Source organism: Ictalurus punctatus, chromosome 4 (assembly GCF_001660625.3).
Source record: "Ictalurus punctatus breed USDA103 chromosome 4, Coco_2.0, whole genome shotgun sequence".
NCBI classification, from domain to species: Eukaryota; Metazoa; Chordata; class Actinopteri; order Siluriformes; family Ictaluridae; genus Ictalurus; species Ictalurus punctatus.
In genome coordinates this window covers 14,652,304-14,670,079 of record NC_071284.1, presented here as the reverse complement: position 1 = coordinate 14,670,079, position 17,776 = coordinate 14,652,304, and the positions used below count along the sequence as shown (strand labels likewise).

Below are 17,776 nucleotides of genomic sequence, written 5' to 3'. Positions count from 1 at the left end.
CACTGTCATGTCAACGCAGGAATATGTGTCCATCTACAACTCCTAGAGTACAATGGAGCCTATAAACATAGTCACTAAGGACTACAACACCCAGCCATCACAAGCTCTCTCGCGTTCACATTCAGGTGAACACACCTGGTTCCAATTATGCAATTGCAGCAACACTATTTAAGGACTCCCGGTTCACAAACACATTGCAAAGTACAGTCAGGTCCATAACTAGTCAGGTCCATCTGAACAATGCCACAATTTTCATAAATTTGCATCAGTATACCAGCACAATGAATTTGAATGAAGCAATCAAGATGTGATTGAAGTGCAGACTTTCAGCTTTAATTCAAGGTGTTTAACAAAAATATTGCATTGACCGTTTCAGAATTATAGCCATTTTTTTAAAAAAATAGTCCCTCCTTTTTCACAGGCTCAAAAGTAATTGGACAATTGACCGATAAGCAGTTTCATGGCTAGGTGTGGCCTGTTTCCTTGTTATTTCATGCCAAATTAAGGAGATAAAAGGTATGGAGTTAATTTCAAGTGTGGAATTTACATTTGGTAGCTCTCAATATGTGGTCCAAAGAGGTGTCGATGCAAGTGAAGGACGCCATCATTAGGCTGAAAAAACAGAAAAGTCCTATCAAAGAGATAGCAGAAACTTTAGGAGTGGCCAAATCAACATTAGCTGCGTTTACATGGACAATAATAATCCACTCTTAACTCGATTAAGACCATACTTTGATTAAGAAACTACCATGTAAACAGCAATTTTTACTTACCTTACTCTAATTAAGGTCATACTCGAATTAAGACATGTGGAGTACTCCTGTTTTAGTCGCATTATGGACGAGTATTACAGACATGTAAACACCTTAATCACATTATGAACGTCGTGTGAGAGTTTTCACCGCATTTTGCGACAGGACATGATCACACACGGCAGTTTAACGTTTTACGGTGAACAAGAGAGTTCGGCTGCGTCCCAAACTGCTACTTGCCTACTATAGGCCTGTAGTGGGGAAAAATACATGTATCTCAGCTACTATATAGACGTTAAGTGCGCTGTTTGAGACGCAGCCCAAGGCTTCAAGCAGTTGTCTATTAGCACGTACAGCATTACGAATAATTAACTGCACTTAAAGCATTCGTAAAAAAATACATAAAAACACCCAAAAGTGTATACGGTACCATAACGACGAACTGTATGTTGATACGTGAAATTCTGAGGGACATCGGACGGCGTGGCGCGATAACATAATGACGCTGGCTGTTAATCTAATTATGTAAAACGGGAACATGACAGGAGTATCCTAAAAGCGACTCATGTAAACTTAATTACATTGTTATCTTAATCAGAGTAAGGTCAATAATTAGATTACTGCTGTCCATGTAAATGTAGTCACAGTGGCATATTCTTAAAAATAAGGATTGCACTGGCGAGCTCAGCAACACCCAAAGGCCTGGAAGACCACAGGAGACAAATAAAGTGGATGATCACAGGATTCTTATCTTGGTGAAGAAAAAACCCCTTCACAACATCTAGCCAAGTCAAGAAAAATCGAGAAGGTAGGTGTATCGTTGTCAATGTCTACAATCAAGAGATGCCTTCATTAATGTAAATTCAGAGGGTTTCAAGATGCAAACCACTGCTAACATTCTACAACAGAAAGGCTAGAAAACATCTATAAAAAAAAAAAAAAAAAAAAAAAAAAAAAATTAAGCCCAGTTGTGGAACATGATTTTTTTTAGACAGATGAACCCAAGATTAACTTGTATAAGAATGATGGGAAGAGTATAGAGACGAAAAGGAAGGACTCATGATACAAAGCATACCACATAATCTGTCAGACAGAGTGGAGGTAGTGTTATAGCAACAGTCAATATGTCATTTACTTATTTTGGGGGTTTTCATAGCTCTCATGATGTTTCTGTCATCAACTGCTGTTGTTTTCCTTGGCCAAACTGTTCCATGTCTGGGTGTTAATGCACCAGCAGTTTCTTTCTTTCTTTCTTTTTCAGGACATTCCAAATTGTTGCTTTGGTTATGCCCAATGCTTGTGCAATGACTCTGATAAATTTTTCCTCTTTCCTCAGCTTCACAATGACTTTTTCTCCCATAGACAACTCTCCGGTCTTCATGTTGGTTTATCATTTTTAACAACAAATGTAGTCTTTACAGGCAAAACCCAGGGTTCTGAAAAAAGTTAGTTACTCTGAGCTATTTATTATTATTAAAAATTTTTTTTTTTTAAATCTAACATGGCACACATAGACAACAATCAATATCTGACAGTCATGTTTCAATATTTTTGACTGATTGAAAAATGGGTGGATAAAAAAATATTCTAAGTTAAAACATTTAAATATCATGAAACGAAAGCTTAAATCTTGTTTTGATCTCAAACCCAAATGTCTTCAGTGTATAGCAAAAACAAAAGAAGACTTTTGAAATTGACTATATATTACCTGGAGTTTTTTAGACAGGTCATTATATGGAGTCATTTAAACAGGTTTTATCTTTGTATTCGGCCACACACTGATTACATCACTTGCCCACCGCAGCACCACCCCCACTGTTGTTTTGCTTTTTCATTTAGTCCAGTTAGAGAAAACGGCGGAAGTCAGTGACTGTGCTCGGGAGAATTTCCAACCTTCCAAGAGGACCAAATCCAAAGTGTGGTCATATTTTGGATTTTATAAAAATGCTGAGGGAAACTTAATAGAAGATGGTAACCCTGTCTGCAGAGCTTGCCAGAAGAAAGTCGCTGCGAAAGGGGGCTTTGCCGCTTCATTGGTGCCTTTCCCTCTTTTCCCCCTCGCTTTTAAATCACTTATGAATGCCCGTGTGGCTGTGCGCATTTCACTTTTGCTTTTGAATTAGTGGCAATTGCTTGAATAGTGGGTTCATTATAATTCTTAATGGAAAAACACAAGAACAACAAAACAGTACAATGACAAATGTTTCGTCACCGTCTTGTCAGTCAGCTCGCCTTCACTCTTCCTGTGTCAGTCGGCTCACCTTCACTCTTCCTGTCAGTCAGCTCGCCTTCACTCTTCCTGTGTCAGTCAGCTTGCATTCACCATCGTCATGTGATAAATGAAATCTGATTCCTGCTGATCTGTGCTGCGACTCTGACTCATTCGGCTCATGCTGAATTGAGCAGACGCATTTAATTTTTAATTGTAGCGTCCATTTTCACGCTCAAAAAAACAATGTTTCATGCTGCACCTGCGTCAGACTCATGCTGGGTGTGTGTGTGGACAGCATTTACCGCAAGTTTTACAAATCACGATAATTGTGCACGGTTTTAACGATAATTAAATGTGACACAGTAAGATTAACCATAAGGGAATTTTATCATGGTTTATCATGAAACTGGTAACCATTTCATACCTAAAAACAACATAATCTTTCCAGAAGCGGGTACACAGAGGCCGTGAAAATTACTACCATTACTAAAGATTAGGGATGTCACGAGAACCGATACTTCTGTACCAAGTCGGTACCAACATTCTTAAAACATGATGGTATTTGTTTTTCTGCAGTACCCTTATTACGTTTCTAATGAATGTACCAAAGTTGCAATTCTTCCAGAACTGAAGGGGGCAGCAAATACATGCAAGTGTTTTAATCAGTCCACAAGTGGTGAAGAAGAAGAACGCCTACAAGCACATGGGAAAAACTACAGAAGATTAGCTTAGCTTAACAAGTTTAGTGGTTGCCGGTCTGCAACCGATGCTATCACTCATTTCAAACGAAGCGAGGAAACGCCTCGAATTTGGTGAAGCACCAGAAAGACGGCCCAATATTATGTTTGTTTGAGGCAGCTGGCATTGTTGCCGTGAAACCAGCTAACGTTTTGCTCCATGTAATGTTTGCGATAGCCAGTTATTTGCTAACGACGCTAACGCATTGTAATGTTATAAATTACCTCCTAATGGACCACCATGCATCACCATTCAGCCCGTGTCCTGTCAGCTAAATGTAGCCTAATGTCACTAATAATTATTCAAATGTTCATTCTTTTAATAAATCTTTTGGCCTGCCCCCATATCAGTGAATTTAAACTAATGCTTGCATTCAGAGTATAAGGTGTGTGTGTGTGTGTGTGTGTGTGTGTGTGTGTGGTTAGATTATCAACACCATGCCCTTCAGTTACAGAAAAAATCTTTTTAGGAGTGCACCTTAGCAATTGTTATTAGTTGTTGTCAGACAGTGTTTGATAACTAAAATATCCCTCTCTCTCTCTCTCTTTTTGCCAGTATCAGCCAGAGGAGGATGTCCTCCACGAGTTTTTAATTTTATTAAAAAAAAAAAAAATTCTTTTTTTTTTTTAAAAAACCACACCGTGGTATCGACTTTGGTATCGAGTATCGTGTACTTTTGGCGGTATCCGTACTGACTACTAGATTTTTGGTATTGTGACATCCCTACTAGAGATAAACCAGTAATAATTACATTACCCCACCTCCCAATGTAAACTAATCAAATCCAAATATCGCTTAAGAGAAACCTTGCTATGAGAGAGATCAATGAAATTTGCTTCCTCTGGATTTGTTTTTCCCCAGTTAGTAGACAGCATCTGCTGATCAGTGGATGGTACAAGGAGTCTCTGCATTCAATAAGTGGAAAACCAAGCTGCTGAGTAGAAACTGAAGCTCATGGACGTCTCAGCAGTCCATCACTGGAAAATGAGTGGAAATGTCCACTGGATTTAACTATTAATTATCTTTGTAGACACACACACTCACAGAGTCAAACATGCAAAAAGGATGAAGATGGAGAGATGTAGTGATTACACAAATTACATACTCTTTTTAGACCCTGTTTTAACAGGTTGGACATGTTTGATAGTTTGACAGTCAGAATGCTGATTCCACTATTGTGCTTTGTATTGTAATGCCACTACTATTGATTCAGTAGATACAATTCATGACTTGATGAAAAACTACTCCATCCCCCCAAACACACACACACTCTCTCTCTCTCTCTCACACACACACACATCGACCAGCCAATCCTTCCTCTACGTTCCCTGAAGGAAACTGAAGGAAATAATCCACAGAGACAGTAACCTGAGTTTAGAATTGACCTGGGGACTCTGGAGCTGCGAGGTGGCAGCACTACCTGTTTATTTTACACCCTAATGCTATTCATCAGTAGTGGTAAAAAGGTTTTTGCCTTCTGACTGGTCAGCATAGTGCTGTAAGCCCACAGTGCTTTGTTGTTTAACATGCTTCATGAAACATATATATGAAGACAAAGCTGATGTGAAAGAAAAAACTATGCTGCACATTCTCTCTACAGGGCTAAGAGACACAGGGGTAAGCCAATAAATGATTAGGAATCTACTTTGCAGTTTTGTTCACCAACAAGTAGTGCTTCACTGAGAAAATGAAGAAATCCCTTCCAATCTCACCACTGTGGCATCCTGACAGAGGTTCACCTTTATGAGTGCTGAACTGATTTGTGATACTGTTAGAACCTTTGGAGGTCCTTGATGGTGCAAGCTCATGCTAGTGTCTCTTCATGAACAGACGAAATGGCTAAAAAACATTCGAATAGTCTCAGACACTGGGGCCAAGCTCTCCAACCCAGCTCTGTGAACTTCCCCTTATACCAGAGTAACTACAGAGCCTTATTAATGAGGTGTCTTTCACTGCACAGAGAGAGATTACAGTAAACTACAGTGTCATTATCCTTCAATGAGTGATCTTTCAGTTTTGAGTTACAATGGTTGAGTTTAAATATTTCAACACTAAACTGGTGTCAGTAGGCTGGGTGATTGAAAGGTGTGTATGTTTTGAGTGTTTGTATGTCTAGGCAGCAGACTGCAGGGCCACTGGTGTGCTGCTTCTTACAAAAGAAAGGCAATTAACACTTTCCAATCTCAGCTGCAGCCTTCCATATCAAAGCCTCCTAACACAAGTAACAAGCAGAGTCTTTCCTTTCTCCCTCTTTCAAGTCTTCAACTCATAATATTTTTGGGAGAACAGGAGGAAGGGGTAGGGTAGCTTGGTTGCTATGGCAACCAAGCACTGAGAAGCTGACCCTCTTCAGAATGTTCCCTGCCATCACTTTTTCACTCTCTACCTTCTTTTTTTTTTATTGTTCTTTACTTTCTTCTTTATTTCATTGTTTAAACTAAATAAATAAAAATGTTCATTTATATCACCTCACAGGCAAGATACATTTCTAATGAAATTGATAATTAGTAGCCAGTCCTAACATAATAATGTTGCTCATTGTAGCCTACAACATTACACTTAGATTACTATGTGTCTGAATTACATTTTGTGAATATCACTATATTATATATAAAACACAGGTTTATAATGGACACTTTCTTTACACTTTAATTTCAAACTGTTTCAAAGGTACCTAAAATAAATTTAAAAAAATGACCAATTAAAATTTTCAAAGGACTCCCATAGTTAACACACATAGTTCGGTCTAATCACTAATTTTACTATACATCCTGGAGATTCACTTTATCTTTCTTCTTGCAATTACACAACACAGCTACTAAAACAAGATTAATAACACTCACAGTTACACACACAGGCATAAACATAATATAACCTGTATTTCCAAGAGTCAGTGCATGCATATATAGATGTAGAGATAAGTAATAAATTAATTAATACTAAGTTAATGCATTTCAGCTGGTCTTGCTCAAGAGCCACACAAGAGAGGAGTTATGATTTAATTCAAGCCTGCATCAGCATCCTTAACACCAGCAACCGATGCACATTATAAGAAATCTGATTAAATTAGAGTTCACACAAATGATTCAGCAGTCCTAGCTGAGCTTTCACCATATCACAAGAACTGTGAAGGGGTGATCAAGAGTGAGAGTCTGTCCATATGAGAGAACTGTACAGCATAAACATGTCTGGGAAAAATCAGGCAGCAACTCATGATAGAGTCTGATAAATATACAAAATGTATTTGATTGTTGTTAGATCGTTAGAATGAGAGATTCGGCAATTAAGCTTAAAATGTAGAACATTCAGTCCCTCCAGGATTTTCCGCAGATTTGGGCTGTGGTGCATCATGTGACAACATGCATTCAGCCAAAGCCCTCTTCCATTTACCAACAGACATCACCGCGAAAAACAACCTGCTGCAAGTGCAATTTCGCCAATTCAAGCAGTTTCTGCAAAAAAAAAAAAAAAAAAAGCACCAAAAAATCCACAAGTTGCATTGGACATTTTGAAAAAAGCCGCAGCAAAATCAAGGGTTTTTGGCCGCAGCAATCACAAAAAAACTATAAAATCTTGTACGGACTGAACATTGACTGGACAGAAAGGGTGCTGCAGTAAACTTGAAATGGCAGTGTTAACTCTACAGCAAACTTATTGTGTGAACAATATTAAGCATCATAACTATGCCTATATATATATACACACACACACTTTCCAATTACGTATACATATATAATATGCGCAGTGCCCTCCATAATATTGGCAACCTTGGTAATGAGCATGAGATTTTTAAAAAAGAAACTACAAACATACTCTGCCCTCATTGATATCAAAACAACTGAAACACAACAGATTTATATAAACAAAAAATAGCTTTGTTAAATATAGGTGTGCAACAGTTATTGGCACCCTTTTAATCAATACCTTTTAGTTCTACCTCCCTTTGCCAAGATAACAGCTCTGAATCGTCTTCTATAATGCTTGATGAGGTTGGAGAATACATGGCAAAGGATCTGAGACCGTTCCTCCATACAGATTCTCTCCAGATCCTTCAAATTTCGAGGTCCGCTGGTGGACTCTCCTTTTCAATTCACCCAACAGGTTTTCTATAGGTTTCAAGTCAGGGAACTGTGACGGCCATGGCACAACCTTGATTTTGTGGTCAGTAAACCATTTTTGTGTTGATATTTATGTATGTTTTGGATCATTGTCCTACTGGAAGATCCAACCACGGCCCATTTTAAGCTTTCTGACAGAGGCATTCAGGTTTTCATTTAATATCTGTCGATATTTGATGGAGTCCATGATGCCATGAATCCTAACAAATTTTCTGTCCAGGTCCTCTGGCAGAAAAACAGCCCCAAAACATTAAAGTGCCACCACCATATTTAACTGTGGGAATGAGGTACTTTTCCATATGCCTACCTCTCTGGGTGCATCAAAACAACCTCTGGTGTTTATTACCAAAATCACACATCACAGCTATATTCTTTGGTCTTACCCATTGTTATGAATGACTAAGGGAATTTGGCCCATGTGTTACCTCATATTCTTACCCCTGTGAAACAGGAAGCCATCATTGAACAATTTCCTGTTCCTAGTCACCCAGGTGTACTAAAAATTGTAAAATATCAATGAGAAAATACTTCAAATATATTCTCATATGAATTCATTGGTGTGCCAATAAATGTTGCACACCTATATTTAATAAATATATTTGTTTGATAGACCTGTGTTGTGTTTGCAGCTGTTGTTTATCCATGAGAGCAGAATATCTTTTATCTATATTTTTTGAACAAAACAGCAATATTATATATATATATATATATATATATATATATATATATATATATATATATATATATATATATATATATATATATATATATATATATATATATATATATATATATATATATATATATATATATATATATATATATACATACATACATATACACACACACACACACACACACATACATACACACACACATATACATACACACACACACACAGTATCTCAAAAAAGTGAGTACACCCCTCACACATTTTTGTAAATATTTGATTATATCTTTTCATATGACAACCCTGAAGAAATGACAATTTGCTACAATGTAAAGTACAGCTTGTTTAACAGTGTAAATTTGCTGTCCCCTCAAAATAACTCAACACACAGCCATTATTGTCTAAACCGCTGGCAACAAAAGTGAGTACAACCCTAAGTGAAAATGTCCAAATTGGGCCCAGAGTGTCAATATTTTGTTTGGCCACCATTATTTTCCAACACTGCCTTAACCCTCTTGGGCATGGAGCTCACCAGAACTTCACAGGTTGCCACTGGAGTCCTCTTCCAGTCCTCCATGATGACATCACGGAGCTGGTGGATGTTAGAGACCATGTACTCCTCCACCTTCCGTTTGAGGATGCCCCACAGATGCTCAATAGGGTTTAGGTCTGGAGACATGCTTGGCCAGTCCATCACCTTCACCCTCAGCTTCTTTAGCAAGGCTGTGGTCGTCTTGGAAGTGTGTTTGGGGTCATTATCATGCTGGAATACATGCTGGGATCATGCTCTGCTTCAGTATGTCACAGTACATGTTGGTATTCATGGTTCCCTCAATGAACTGTAGCTCCCCAGTGCTGGCAGCACTCATGCAGCCCCAGACCATGACACTCAAACCACCAGGCTTGACTGTAGGCAAGACACACTTGTCTTTGTACTCCTCACCTGGTTGCCACTACACACGCTCGACACTATCTGAACCAAATAAGTTTATCTTGGTCTCATCAGACCACAGGGCATCGTTCTAGTAATCCATGTCCTTAGTGTGCTTGTCTTCAGCAAACTGTTTGCGGGCTTTCTTGTGCATCATCTTTAGAAGAGGCTTCCTTCTGGGACGACAGCCATGCAGACCAATTTAATGCAGTGTGTGGCATATGGCCTGAGCACTGACAGGCTGACCACACACCCCTTCAACTTTTGCAGCAATGCTGGCAGCACTCATACGTCTATTTCCCAAACACAACCTCTGGATATGACGCTGAGCACTTGCACTCAACTTCTTTGGTCGACCATGGCGAGGCCTGTTCTGAGTGGAACCTGTACTGTTAAACCAGTGTATGGTCTGCAGCTCAGTGACAGGGTCTTGGCAATCTTCTTATAGCCTAGGCCGTCTTTATGTAGAGCAACAATTCTTTTTTTCAGACCCTCAGAGAGTTCTTTGCCATGATGTGTCATGTTGAACTTCCAGTGTCCAGTATGAGGGAGTGTGAGAGCGATGACACCAAATTTAACACACCTGCTCCCCATTCACACCTGAGCCCTTGTAACACTAACAAGTCACATGACACTGGGGAGGGTTAATGGCTAATTGGGCCAAATTTGGACATTTTCACTTAGGGGTGTACTTACTTTTGTTGCCAGCAGTTTAGACATTAATGGCTGTGTGTTGAGTTATTTTTGTTCTTGGACACCTGATCATCACACACACGTGCTTTTGGAGCATCCCGTTCCAGATTAATTCCCCACTTTGTAGTTATAACAACGTAACTTCTATTGCTCTGGGAAGGCTTTGATTGCTGTGCGTGGCTGTGGGGATTTGCCTTCATCCACAAGCGCATTAGTGAGGACAGGCACTGATGTCGGACAAAAAGGCCTGGGGCATTCCAGTTCATTCCAAACGTGTTCAGTGGGGTTGAGGTTAGAGCATTGTGCAGGCCACTCAAGTTTTTCCACTGCATCCTTGGCAAACCATGTCTTCATGGGCCTCATAATTTAAATACTAGTTTAGATTGAATATGCAGGTAAAAACAACAACAACAAAAAAAGTTTGATTCTTTAAATCAAATTTTTTTTAATTCTTTAATTGACAGATGGACAGACAGATCAAGTTATTATTGTGTATATTTACAGGATGTACAGTAAATTTAAACTTTACAGAATATACAAGCCTACTTTATTCATTTTAATTTCCACTGTATGAAGATGGAGAAAACAGAGAGGTCTCTTAAAACCAAAACAAGCATCATTATCTCTCATTCACCAAAATGAAAGCTAACTGCAAGTGTAAGTTACACTGCAAGCTGCCTGTGAAACACCTCATTAAATTTCATCCCATATGTGCAACACAGAATAGGGATATCCTGCCTTAATTGTGTACTGAGAGATTTGAATATATAGTCAGATAATTCAGCCTGCTAATTCTTGGTAGTGCAGATTAATGGCAGTGATGGTGAGCAAAATTAGAGAGGTCAATAAACAGTACAGCTTGTCTGCAATTAAATGTAATTGCATGTTTTTAGGATAGAATAATCAACATCTATTTGAATGAACATCCAATTTTGTTTGTCAAAGTGGAAATCAGCAGGCAGTGCCCTTTGAGACACTAAGATTAGTTCTGTTTGTTATGTCATTTTGCCTATAATGTCATTTCATAATTTCCAGTATGGATAAAAAGGCAATTAAACTTTCACTTTATCATGTGTGGGATTGAAAGTGAATGAGATGTGAGAGGAAGGTGAAAAGTTTCTATAAACATATTTGAAGACACAACACCTTATGTTGTGTGCTAGCAATGAAGAGAGTCATTTAATCCTTTTGTCTTGTGGCCAAACTCCCATTAAGCAACAGCCACATGTAGAGAATGCCATGGCAACACCATCAGGACCTAGTGGCGAGGAGGAGCTGCTGTAACCAGGGGGAACGTGCAAAGTAAGGTTGCGAAGGAAGTGACAATGTAGGAACTCTCACAGTTAATAATGAAGCATAGTTCTGGAGTATTTTAAAATACAACTCATGAGATTTTAAATTGATCACTCTCAATTATAGAATATTAGAAAAGTGCAGACTGTATTTATGGGGTTCAGCAGAAGATTTGTACAATATTCTCAAAAGAATTTAGAGGATTGAAGAAAAAAGCATAAATCAATAACATGGAATTTGCTCTCATGGAGTCTCGAGGAATGGAGATTTGTGTTATTCATACCATTAGGTTATGGCTCCTTGTCACAGACAAACCCATTTTTCCTCAAGTCGACTTATTGACTGCAGTTGGTTTATGGGCGGAAATCTGCTGCTGCAGCACTACATTCACTTTGCTTGTGCATTCTTGGAACTGCATGGCGATAGATTATAGCTGGACATAAACAATGAGCATTGGTCTATACAATGAGCAGCGGCTATAGCAGAGCTCAGGATTCAGGCTGTGCATCTGGTTGATAAAATGATCATAACTGCATTTTAGACAAAATGCTTCACTGCGAGAAAGCTGTGACAAGACAGTAGAATATAAACATTTCTACTCCATTATGAAATTTTTCCATTGGCAGGTTGTGGAGGTGCACACACAGATAAACACTGACATGTAGATTGACATCTAATTAACTGACATCTAAATGTCACCCTGACTGAGACCCCAGAGAGTACCGGCAAAATATCTGCAGGAGCAGATCAGGATAACACCAGCCTAACCCACTCTCATTAAGGAGAAAAATTAAATGCCACACATTCAGATATGCACAGAGGTTACATGACTACAAAGCAGCACAAAGAACTAAAGGTATATATTAGCACAAATTTTCATATAAGCCCTATCAATCTCTGTCAAACAAATGTTCTCCACCTAGCTCAGAAATAGCCTACTGAAAGTGTACTAATAACAGGTTGACTGAAATAAGTGCATACTGTCCCCATTGCATCATCAGAGATTTACAAAAATTCCTCTCAGTGAATAACAGAGGAATACAATGTCATAAACCTTAAACAGTATCTCACAAAAGTGAGTACACCCCTCACATTTTTGTAAATATTTGATTATGCTTTTTCATGTGACAACACTGAAGAAATGACACTTTGCTACAATGTAAAGTAGTGAGTGTACAGCTTGTGTAGCAGTGTAAATTTACTGTCCCCTCATAATAACTCAACACACAGCCATTAATGTCTAAACCGCTGGCAACAAAAGTGAGTACACCCCTAAGTGAAAATGTCCAAATTGGGCCCAATTAGCCATATTCCCTCCCCAGTGTCATGTTACTTGTTAGTGTTACAAGGTCTCAGGTGTGAATGGGGAGCAGGTGTGACACCAAATTTAACATTGCTCTCACACTCCCTCATACTGGTCACTGGAAGTTCAACAGGGCACCTCATGGCAAAGAAAACTCTGAGGATCTGAAAAAAAAACTGTTGCTCTACATAAAGATGGCCTAGGCTATAAGAAGATTGCCAAGACCCTGTCACATAGCTGCAGACCATACAGCGGTTTAACAGGACAGGTTCCATTCAGAACAGGCCTCGCCACAGTCAACCAAAGAAGTTGAGTGCACGTGCTCAGCGTCATATCCAGAGATTGTGTTTGGGAAATAAATGTATGAGTGCTGCCAGCATTGCTGCAGAGTTTGAAGGGGTGGGGGGGTCAGCCTGTGAGTGCTCAGAACTTATTTGGTTCAGATGGTGTCAAGCGTGTGTGGCGGCAACCATGTGAGGAGTACAAAGACAAGTGTGTCTTCCCTACGGTCAAGCATCGTGGTGTGAGTGTCATGATCTGGGGCTGCATGAGTGCTGCCGGCACTGGGGAGCTACAGTTCATTGAGGGAAGCATTAATGCCAACATGTACTGTGACATACTGAAGCAGAGCATGATCCCCTCCCTTTGGAGACTGGGCCGCAAGGCAGTATTGCAGCATGATAACGACCCCAAACACACCTCCAAGACGACCACTGCCTTGCTAAAGAAGCTGAGGGTGAAGGTGATGGACTAAACCCTATTGAGCATCTGTGGGGCATCCTCAAACGGAAGGTGGAGGAGCACAAGGTCTCTAACATCCACCAGCTCCGTGATGTCGTCATGGAAGAGTGGAAGAGGATTCTAGTGGTAACCTGTGACGCTCTGGTGAACTCCATCAAATATTTACAAAAATGTGAGGGGTGTACTCACTTTTGTGAGATACTGTATGTACTTAATGTCTACATAACGTATAATGTAGTTTTTGACATCTTTCAGGGTTTGATGTCACAAGTTTGCTTACCAGGAAAATTATAATAAAGACCTTACAGCAGGGGTGTAAAAGCCCATGGGTCTGTACTGATCTGAAGAAGGTTCTAATCTAGTTTTCCACATGAAAGTACTGTAGTATCTGTAGTCTAAATTAAAATTTGCTTGTGGTTTGTAATTAGAATAATTTTTTTTGGAAAAAAATTAGCTAGTCTCTCTTATTATACCAAGGGGCAAATTAGAGCAATAAAAATGTGCAAATAATACAATAATTCTTTATAACAAGCTAAAACAGGAGGCTATAACCATATCTCTTTCCAAAATAACTAATTTAGGGGTTTCACAGCAACAGGATGAATACTTGTGCAATCACAACATTAACATTTTTTATTTGTAAATAATTTTGCAAACTATATAGATTTTTCCCTGACCTTGATATTAAGGGCTATTATGGAATATTATTTTGTGTTTATTTTATTTGTAGTTGGATTAAAATGATTCAAGCTTTTGCACATATTAATTATGTTTTTGGCATGATCCATATGTAAGAGGATGGTACATGTATATATTTAATTACACACACTTCTGTCTAAAGGCACTTACAACTAAAACAGTGTCAAACAAACAAACGCTAATGTACTGCCTGCAATGCCTCAGGACATCATGTGTTGTACATGTGACATCTGTTCAGCCCAATGTCTCATACTGCAGATACCTGATGGAAAACAGAACAGTAAAGATGTTCTCAGCTTTCAATGGATAGGGGTGGGGTGCAGTGGTATGGGGAGTTTGGCTAGGGGTACAGCATGCTCTCTTTTCCAAGTCAGGTTTCTGATGTGATACACCACACTGTTCAAAGGCCTCCAGTGCCAACGTGGTAGCACATAATCCGGATGCTGAGGCACCAGTCTGCTCTGGCCCAAAGTTGTACAAGAGCAAGCCTCATCAGCAACACTGAATGTATGAAACACAACTAAAGCTGTGGAAGTAGAGGAAAGCCAACATGCTTTCAGTGTTTTCAGAGGGAAATACTAAAATAGAAGTGCCTTCATCCCACTACCACCAGACAGACTTTTCAATGTGGCAAAGGGTTCAATAACAGGTTTACAATTTCTGTTCTGAACCTGCAGATGATGCACTCTACATCTCAAAGAGATTTGACGGACAAAGACTGTAAAGGACAAAACAAGTAATGGCCACTTTCCCACAATTATTCACATGTGATAACACATTCATAAGGTATTATGCACATTGGTAGAAAGGTGTAAATGTTTATTTTGTATTATGACTTCTTAACATAAGACATTCTAAATTGTTCAACATGTTTTAAGAATTGCATTTTAACTGACATTATCAAAAAATCATACCAATCATAAGACAATATTCCATATACAATGGTTGAGGATATTAAGGTATATATTAAAGATAAAGGTAGTCATACAGATAATCTTTTTTTTTCTTCTTGAAAAGAGAATTTCAGTTTATTTATTGTTTAGAATTCAAACTCACTACATAACTGGTTTCAAGGTTGAGATAATGAGGTTGAGATTTAATTAATTTGAAATAGGTTTTACTTTATTTAAAACTCACAAAAACATTTTATTTATTAAAGTCATACATTTAAAAAAAAATTAAGAGCAAATCATAGTGTGATTATGACTACACTGTAAAACAAATGCTGTAAAACTTACAGTAATTTACTGCCAACCTGTAAAACATTTACAGTTACGTACTGTAATATTTTACATTGTATAAAATAACACATAGTCCAATACATTTGCTCATTTGGCTGATGCAGAATACAACTGAGTTGAAGGGTCTTGCTCAAGAAACCAACCATGGCAGCTTGGCAGTACTGGGATTGACTAAATTTGACTAAACAATTGCATTGAATCAATGTAGTCTAGTAAATTGTAAAATCTACAGTAAAATTTTACAGTGTAAACATAATGAAATTGGCAAAACTGAATTTCTATATCACTGGCAATATGTGTTATGAGCAGTATTTATTATAGTGCCATATGAATACATCAGAACATGCTATTTACAGCTCATTAGAGAGATGGCCTTCTGAAAACCTCATTTGTATTAAACAGGCCAGGAATACACTAAGCTTTAGAACCCTTAAGGGACCCATAGTTGTCCATCTCAATAATCGTTAAAGAGTCTATAAAACTGTGCAAAAGCACATATAAAGAAATGTTCTAAAGGCAAAAGTGCCTTCAAAAATAATTAAATAAAAATAAACTTTCTATAAAGAGCAGTGAACAGCACTAAAACAAACAAAGTCAATGTTTGGCATGACAACTCATTGCTTTTTAAAAATGCATCCGTACTCTCAGGTACATTTTCGGCAGTTTTTGACAATATTGGTAGTAAGTGTTTCTAAACATCTTGGAGAATCTGGTACAGTTATTCTGGAGACATTGTCACACTTGCTTCTGTTTTTGAAAAGTGTCTATTACATAATATGTTACTTTCTTTACTGACATACGAACAATTTTCTATAATATTTAATTTTGGTTGGAAGTAACTTTTGGCAAGTAAATGCTGGCCCAATAATGCAAAAATCATAAAATGAACATCTAAGACAAAATTTATATTAAGAACTCAAGTGTTTTGGACAACCACAACCACACAGTGTTTCCCTGTCAAAAAAGGTTTCAAGTAGAACCCATTTTAGATGCCAAGAACCCTTAATTATCAAATGAACCTTTAAGGACCTGCATGCACTTCAGATACTTATTTATTCCCCTTGTAAGTAGAGCTTTAGCTATAAATAAATAAGATAATCATTTTACACCCATTACATGAATTATGAAATGGGACTAAATGTGAAGACATTATATTTGTTCACATGGTTGCCAACCCATTTTTAGCATAGGAAATAAAGTGCTACAATAATCAATCCAGAGAGCTATATAAAAGTATTAATATCATCAAGTCAAGCAGCCATCCATACACCTCCTACACCATGTTCTTGTGTGAAGAATGCCAGAGCTGATGGTGCCTGCAGAGCTGTTGGCAGTTTATCAAAAAATAAGTGGTCTCCCTGAGGAATGATGATGGGACAGGCAGCATATTGCACACAGTCTGAAGCTCAAAAAACAAATGTCATTAACTTTCATCAGCACTGTTGCAGTGCCAGGTATGTCCAGCACAACAGCATACAGCGGGACTGCTATTAAGTGTTATGTGATTAGGGTACTGTAGTGAATTAGATTTCTGAAGAAAGGTTAAATGGTCAAATCATGACTGCACTACTGTCTCCTATTTTAGAGTCCTATTCAGAGAAGAAATGAGGAAAGAAAGCTCTCTCTAAGCTCTATCTAAGAGTTAGAAATTTTCTGTTCATTTAAAAAAAAGTGTGGAAAAGAGAAACTTGGATCTAATTACAAATATTTGATGTTGTCATTATAAGTTATATACTGTATGAAGAAGCAGCATTTTCAAAACAACTGTACTCTGAAAAGAACTGGGTTAAAAACAACCCAACCCAAATTTGGTTATTTTAGCCCAACAGCTGGGTAAATATAGGACAGAACACATTTTGGGCTAAACTAACCAATCAAGTTGGGCTGTTAATTTTAACCAAGCAAATGGTTTGTTTTTCAACCATAAGGATGGTTTCATTGTTACAAAAACACTGGATTAATTTTATTTCATAAATGGGTTAATATTTTCAGGGTTATTTTTACCCTTTGAAAATGTCAAATATAACACATTATAAACAGATATGTCAACATGGTATCTCCTTTATTTATACACAAGAAGGTGTTCAGAAAGAGAGCTGCTAAAGTAGTGTTTATATATAGTCTTTGAAGTAAATGACTCAAATAAGTCATATTTAAGATGAAAACATAAAATTTTGATCAAAGGAGACGTTTAAAACATCCAAAAACTGAGTAACCAACGTACATTCCAGTGGACATTACAAACAAGTAAGCCAAATCTAACAATTATAGCATTTAATGTCATGTAAACTGGATTATTATCGCACATTTTTTTTTTTTTTTACTAGTGTACCGTAATGGTTTTGTGGGTAAATATATTGATAGAAACCATTTTTCTCTAAATAA

General features: G+C 37.9%; 1 protein-coding gene across 2 annotated transcripts in view; it reads right to left on the bottom strand.

Annotated features, from left to right (window-relative positions):
• Window positions 1-17,776, bottom strand: part of necab2 (N-terminal EF-hand calcium binding protein 2) — a 101,456-nt gene that overhangs the window by 55,313 nt on the left and 28,367 nt on the right. The window lies entirely within an intron of this gene.